The sequence below is a fragment of the Ranitomeya variabilis genome, chromosome 4, assembly GCF_051348905.1.
Source record: "Ranitomeya variabilis isolate aRanVar5 chromosome 4, aRanVar5.hap1, whole genome shotgun sequence".
Lineage (NCBI taxonomy): Eukaryota > Metazoa > Chordata > Amphibia > Anura > Dendrobatidae > Ranitomeya > Ranitomeya variabilis.
This window is the reverse complement of record NC_135235.1, coordinates 194,236,582-194,244,083: the sequence shown is the minus strand read 5'-3', so window position 1 is coordinate 194,244,083 and position 7,502 is coordinate 194,236,582. Positions and strand designations below refer to the sequence as shown.

The 7,502-nt window shown below is 41.6% G+C and overlaps 1 protein-coding gene across 1 annotated transcript in view; it reads left to right on the top strand.

Annotated features, from left to right (window-relative positions):
* The first annotated feature begins 2,181 nt into the window (after nt 1–2,181).
* The window catches only part of LOC143770172 (BAR/IMD domain-containing adapter protein 2-like), a 113,313-nt gene continuing 107,992 nt past the window's right edge, over nt 2,182–7,502 (top strand). Inside the window, exon 1 of the mRNA XM_077259516.1 lies at nt 2,182–2,279. The gene's annotated coding sequence lies outside the window, so the exon portion shown is untranslated. The remainder of the gene's footprint in view (nt 2,280–7,502) is intronic.

The window sequence follows — 7,502 nt, the reverse complement described above, 5'->3', positions numbered from 1 at the left end:
CCCTCAGGAGACCATCCGCCGCCTCGTCAGGAGCATGTCCAGGCGTTGTAGGGAGATCATACAGGCACGTGGAGGCCACACACACACTACTACATTTCCTTGTCTTAAAGCATTTCCACCGAAGTTGGATCAGCCTGTAACTTTATATTCCACTTTGATTTTGAGTATCACTCCAACTCCAGACCTCCGTGGGATATTAGTTGTGATTTACGGTGATCATTTTTAGGTTTTATTGTTCTCAACACATTCCACTCTGTAATGAATAAAGATTTACAACTGGAATATTTCATTCAGTGATATCTAGGATGTGGGATTTTAGTGTTCCCTTTATTTTTTTGAGCAGTGTACATTTCTGAGTTATGTTCTTTGATCACAGATATATCGGTGGTGTTGATACCACATTATTGTCGATATGGCATTTCTATTTCTGCCATGTGAGCTCTCTGGTATGGAGATGGCCAGCTTGCCTTAGGGGGAATTATCTTCACCTTTCATGTAGCACCTGTTTGCTAATGAAGAAGTACACAGCAGCAGTTTGCTCTATCCGATGTTGTCAGGTACTTTCTAATTTAATAGTGACTCCCAGAGGAGATTCTACCAGGTATCCAGTGATATGAGATCTATTTACCCAATTCATATCTTCTCCATAACTAGTGGGCTTTGGTACCCCTTGGCATAGTCAAGAGCTCAGTGCACCGCAACGTTTCCCAATTTGAATTTTTAGAACTCGTCTTGATTCTGATTGACAGTGCTCACTTTCTGAGATCAAGCATTACCTGAACTCAATCTGCATCTCTGCTCGTGCGCACTGACACTGCAAGAGCCGATCGGCGCGCACACAGTGTCCGTGTGGGAGTGTTCTGGTCCCTGGCTCCTGAAAGCAGCTGATACACTGATATAACTGGAAATGTAGCAAATGGCGGTTAAATAAGGGAGGAGGAGAGAGCGGACAAAATCTCTTACATGCGGCTCCTGATGTCACTCCATCAAAGTCCCGCCTGTGTCCCATTTCCTGCCAAACCAAACCCTCTGTATATAGAAGCATCAAAAGTGTCTATAAAAATTATAAATGTGCACTTCTTGCTCAAATTGATGAGCAATTTTACACCAATGTTTTGTTAAGTGCAAGAGAAAAATAGTATTGAAGTCTCCGGTAGTAAAATGCCACAAAACACAAATGGGAAAATTTACTGAGACCAACGTTTCATACATCTGTCTTAACCTAAAAGATCAATAGAGTAGGACGCTCCAAATTTATTAAGAGGTGCAGGCTCTTTAATAAATTTGGTTAATCTTCAAACTGTCTGTGTGGCAGAAAAGCAAATTTACTCATAGTAGTGTGTATTCTATCCTAAAGGCACTAAGAAATACAGCGAAAAGTAAAAAAAAAATTAAATATGAAAAAATTTAAAAAACATAAAATTACAAATCATCGTCCTTTCCCCCCATTAAAAATATAATAATAATAATAATAATAATAATAATAATAATAATAATAATAAATAAACTGTGGTATTGCTGAATTCAGAAAAGTATGATCTATCAAAATATGAAAAATGATTAACCCGATTGGTAAACATAAACACCATAAACGGAAAAAATTCAAAAATTGTATGTTTATTAGGTCACAGCAATACGTTTCCATTCTTTGTAGGTAGGATAACTTACGTTACTGTACCAAATACTTATTTTCCCCACTGTATCTGACAGTCCATGAAAATGGGACTGAAATCAGATGGTATCCAAGTGCAATCTAATTTTTTTCACGGCCCGATAAACTTGATGAAAATTGGACAAAGTCAATATATATAGACTATAGTACTGTAGGTATGAGCGCTGTCCTTGAAAAACACGGATAGCACTCGTATGTGAAAACTGGACATCTGTATGGGACATTTATCAACTTTTCTGCCAATAAATTATCATTCCTGATTCTATAACATTTTTCTCTATTGATACTCCCCTTATTTAATTTTTTTTTCATGAAAAACTCCGGCAATGAATGATTCTTTGGAAATAAACCCGAAGACCTGCACAACGACAAAAAATTGAACCTTACGTTAAATACATTCGTCTTAAAATTGTTGTGATTTTTTTACATTTTTTTTTTGGCTTAGTAAAGCACATGCAGACACGCACTCGCACATAATACTGGTCTGATCTAATATACTTCAGTTCAGATGATCACACTGCAGCACTGTTCTCAGCTGCCAGAGAGTATATTGCAAAAGAAGCTAAGCCCAGGCCTGCAGGCTGGTGGAGGAATGCCTTGTGCGGAGGTAAGTAATGCATCGCTTCCTTATCATAGAAAATCATGCAGACATGCAAATGCAATATGTGTGAGCCGAATGTATTCTGTGCATGGGGGAAATGGGATTTACATGAGACATCTGTACAGTATGTATATATTCAGGATTCCATAGCTAGAGCCAAAACAATGAACCACATGCTTCAGCCACATAGATTTCATTCATAGCATGAAGGATCATGCAGGTTTGTAATCAACGATGATCTGATTGATGGCTGGAGAAGTGCAAAAAAATAATGTAATCACACATGATTCACTGCAAGGATTCGGGAAATCTGCCAGATTTTCACATGTTCTTCCTTTCACATTCCCCCACCGGCCGACCCCTCTACTCATATCATTCTCCCCCCTACATAGGGACAGATTGTAATGATGAATGGGGCAGTATCCAGACCCCAGAAATGGGATGGAAGTAGAACACCTCTAACTTCACGCAAGGATTGGAGCTTGGTCATGGAAGACCAAAGCAAAACAGAAGACATAATAAAAAACCTAACAAAGTCCAATAAGCTACTTGTAATACATAGCAATGGGCAGGGGGCTAATATTTAAAATAAGCTGATCTTCCCACCACAACCAGCTGCAATCTATGGCGAAATCCTAGAGTAAAGTAGTACTCCGTATGGGGTTAGGATGTGGTTCCTTTCCACCTGAAAATTCATGGGTTTCTACCCAAAAACTTGGTACTCCGCTATATGATTTATTGAAATAGTCTGGAGAGAATCATTTTAACGTTTCGCTCCTATACATGGACCTTCATCAGAAGAAATTGAATTGCAGGAAGAGAAGAGATATGTAAAAATGGAGACGTGTGGATAGCGCTGTAGTGTGACGTCCGTCAGTACTTGTACTTGTACCACACCGCTATCCACATGTCTCCATCTGGCCATATCTCGTCTCTTCCTGTAACCCGATTTATCCTGATGAAGGTCCATGTATTGGATTGAAACGTTAAAATGATTCTCTCTGGATTGTTTCAATAAATCACCTTTTCTGCTCATATAGTGGACTGCTGAGTATTACATTTAATACTACAGGTTTTTACAGGTTACAGGTTTTTGTCCTGATGAAGAGGTCCTGCATGACCTCGAAACGCGTTGACTTTTAGCCTGTTTTAATAAATGTTTTTATTCTAAGGATATTCCATCTCAGCAGCGCATAAGTGATACCTCCGTTCGAGTATTACATTTAGGCTCTGGTCAGACGGCCGTATATTCTCTCATCTGAGAGAATCGGGATGATTATGCAAATGACACTCTGATCAAACTCTGATCAGAATGTGAGCATAGTGTCATCCGATTCTCTCAGTGAGGGGAAGATGGAGAACAAAACTTCTCCATGTTCTCCATTCTGTGTAAATAAATGGAAATAGAAGAAAAAGTGTGGCACTCACCCTTTTGCATTGATATCGTAATCTTTATTGCTCCATAAAAGGTTTAAACAAATTCAGTTCATGGGAACGGCAGGTAATTTGAGGGGTGCGGGGAGAAGAAGGTGGACGATGGCCGTTTTTCGCACACTGAGCGCTTCAACGGGTCCAGACTTTTTTTTTTCTTGCTGTTCTCCATTCTGTGACCTCGCAGAAATTGAACTGCACTCAGATGTCATCAGAGTCCAGTCCAAAATTTTCCAGGCATCGATAGACTTGAATGGACAAGTGACATTATCAGCATCTTATAATGAAAAGGGGAGTGGGGAGAGAATGCTATCAGATACTTAGCAAACTGTAGACTTGGGACCTCACCTTTGTGTTAGTCAGATGTATGGGCAATGGCAGCATTCTAGTCCTATAAAAATATATGTATTTGCCACTATATAATGTCGTCCATCCTGGCCCTTTCCTGGTATAATGTCTCCCATCCTTGGCCCCTTTCGGTAATAATGCCCTCCATCTTGGCCCTTTCCTGGTATAATGTCTCCCATCCTGGGCCCCTTTCGGTAATAATGCCCCCCCCCCCATCCTGGGCTCCTTCTTGCAATAATGACCCTCATCCATGACCTTTCCAGTAATAATATCCCACCTCCTGAGCCCCTTCCTGGTATAATGTCTTCCATCCTGGACCATTTCAGCAATAATGTGCCCCATATAGGGCCACTTCCTGGGATCCTTCCCCCATCCTGTTCTCCTTTCTGGTACAATATCCCCCATGCTGGGCCCCGTTCCTGGTGTATTATCCCCATACTGGGCCTCTTCCTGGTATATTGTCTCCCATCCTGGCCCACTTCCTAGTACAAGCATTATACTAAGGAGGAGCCCAGCTTGGGAGACATCCCTGGAAAGGGCCCAGTAAGGGGGATATTATATAAGGAAGGGGACCAGGACGAGGGACATTGGTCCCTCGTCCTGGTCCCCTTCCTTATATAATATCCCCCTTACTGGGCCCTTTCCAGGGATGTCTCCCAAGCTGGGCTCCTCCTTAGTATAATGCTCCCTATCCTGGTCCCATTTCTGGTATATTGTCCCCCCATACTGGGCTCTTTCCTGGGATGTCTCCCAACCTGGGCTCCTTCTTAGTATAATGTGCCCTATCCTGGTCTTCTTCCTGGTATAATATGCACCATCTTAGTTCTCTTCCTAGTGTAATGTTCCCCTTCCTGGTATAATGTCACCCATCCTGGTTCCCTTCTTAGGCCAACGTAGGAGCTAGCAGCTGACTTCGTCATGCAAGCACACTAACATCCGTGGGCATGCCAACGTTAGCTGCAGGTCTCTGATGTTCCAGTGGCATGTATTGCAGCCCGGTGAGCTGGTGTTGTGTATCTGGTACTACAGCATCTGTTCCATTGAACTTAATGAGCCTGAGAGGCACTATCACAAATGTAGTCAGTTGTGGCGCTAGCATTGCACGTAGGCTGAAATGGTTTTATCATCTTGGACAACCCCTTTTGTCAATTAAAACTTAAAGATAAGTGGAGCCGACAGTTGCTGTGATCTGAGTTGAGCAGTCATGTCGTTGCAGCACTCAGATCACAGTCATTTCCAATGAGCTCACCATGTCCAGACTGTGGAGGTGATTTCATCCAATGATGTGTACTCACCACATTTGCAGCACTGGTGCTTGGACCTGATGATTGCTTACAAGTAACTACAGTGATATGATTGGAGCAGTAATGTCATTGTGGTATTCGAATCATAAACATTGCCAGGGACTGCACACCAAGTTCAGGCTGTGGTGGTGATTTCATACAATGATGGGTACTTGCCACTGAATGAAATCACAGCTGCAGTCCTTATGCTTGAACCTGGTGAGTGCTCACAAGTAACTAGAGTGATCTGAATGGAGCAGTCATTTCATTGTGGCTGCTCCACTCAGATCACAGTAAAAAGAGGTGAATGTTCACCAAGATCGGGCAACAGATCTGCGGTGGTCACTACACATCACTGGAATAAATTACCACTGCAGCCTTGGTGCCCAGGCCTGGGGATAGCTCACAGCTCATTAAAGTGATCTGAACACCGCAATGACATGATGGCTCCACTCAGATCACAATAATTACAGGTGAAAGAGGGGAAAATACAGACAATCGCATAGTGCTGGGCTACAATAAAATGGCACCAGGCTCCACTAGTAGCTGATCGGGGCACAGTATAGAAGAAGTGGCCTGATGGCAACTGCAGTCTCATGTGGCTGCTGTATTTGCAGTGTATCATGCTCTGACACTTATACACGAGAAAATAAAAATGGCAGCCTCCAGAGGCTGAGCTTCATAGTTTCAAAGGTTGAAGGTATACATAAGTTAATCAAGTTCAACCTAGGCTATAACCTAACATGTTGTTTCAGAGAATGGCAAAAAACCCATAAGGCAGCAGATGCTAATTACTACATATTAAGGGAAAAATTACTTTTCAACTCCACATACAGTGAAGAGCAATAGGGTAACAAAGTTTCGACTTTCAGGTTCCATATCTCACAGTCCACTACAGCTTTGAACGTGAGAATAACATCATTTTATAGCTAATCATCTTGCCTATGCCATACATAATTTTGACTTGCAATTATTTAGCATATCATTAGTTGTGCAGATTCTTGTCATGTCTCTGCGTTGTTACTGTTTTGCTCCAAAAAAATCTAACATTTTTTATTATTTTGTAAGTATTTTGTAAATCCACCTTTGGCTTTTAACACTACTTGAATCCTTCTGGGCATGCTCTCAATCAGATTCAAACATGTGTCGACCAAAATTTTATCCTAGGTCTCTTATACACAATCCCAAAGTTGGTTGACTCACTTGGGTATGTATATAGCTTTTTCTTCAAGTCTACCCACAAGTGTTTGTTTGAGTTGAGGTCTGGGGACTGTGGGGGCCAATGCAGCACCTCTACTTCATTGTCATTGAACCATTTTTTTGCAAATCTCAACATATGCTTCGAGTTGTTGTTCTGTTGGAACACTATGTTGTGATTTTCATACCCATAGTACTTGAGTGTGAAGTAAATCGCTTTGTAGGATGCTCACATATAGCTGAGCATTGAGACCACATCGATCCTGGTCGAATATACATTGCCTTTGGCTGTGAAATAATCCCATTTCATCATGCTTCCTCCACCGAACTTGACATTTCCTTCAATTTCTTGATCTGTTAGCCCCTTTTTCCCTTGTTTCTTCCAGCCCCATTTGCACCTATCAGAGCCTAGTCTATTGACTTTCTTCTCATTGCTTCAAATCATCCGTTTCCAATCTGCTACTGTCCACTTTTTGTACTTTTTTGCAATCTTGAGTAGACACTTCTTATGACAATATTGAAGATGAGGCTTCTTCACCTTTTTCGGGCCACCATTCCAGACTTGTGTAATGTGCGTCACACAGTGCTTGCATAGACGTCTGAGATCTCACTATTATATGAGCCACCTCCACTGCTGTGTTTGGACTGCCAGAATTGAAAAACCTTGTAATGAGCCAACTTGTTGACTCCGATTTTGCCTTGATGTCCACCTTTTGGCTTCTGAATGAATGGATGGACTTCATTTTATATTCTTCCAACGGTCATGGCACTCACATTATGCAGTTTGGCACTTTTGTTGGCCAAGAGACTGCTATCGATGAGCTGGATGATGCTGTTACTCTGTTCTTGGGAAATCGTCTTCATGGCTGCTTCTCGATTCGAACCAATGACTTTACGATTGGCAATCAATCTACTAACATACTAAGCAACTAGGGAATGTGAGAACAGGTTGTATTTTTTTACATTCCGG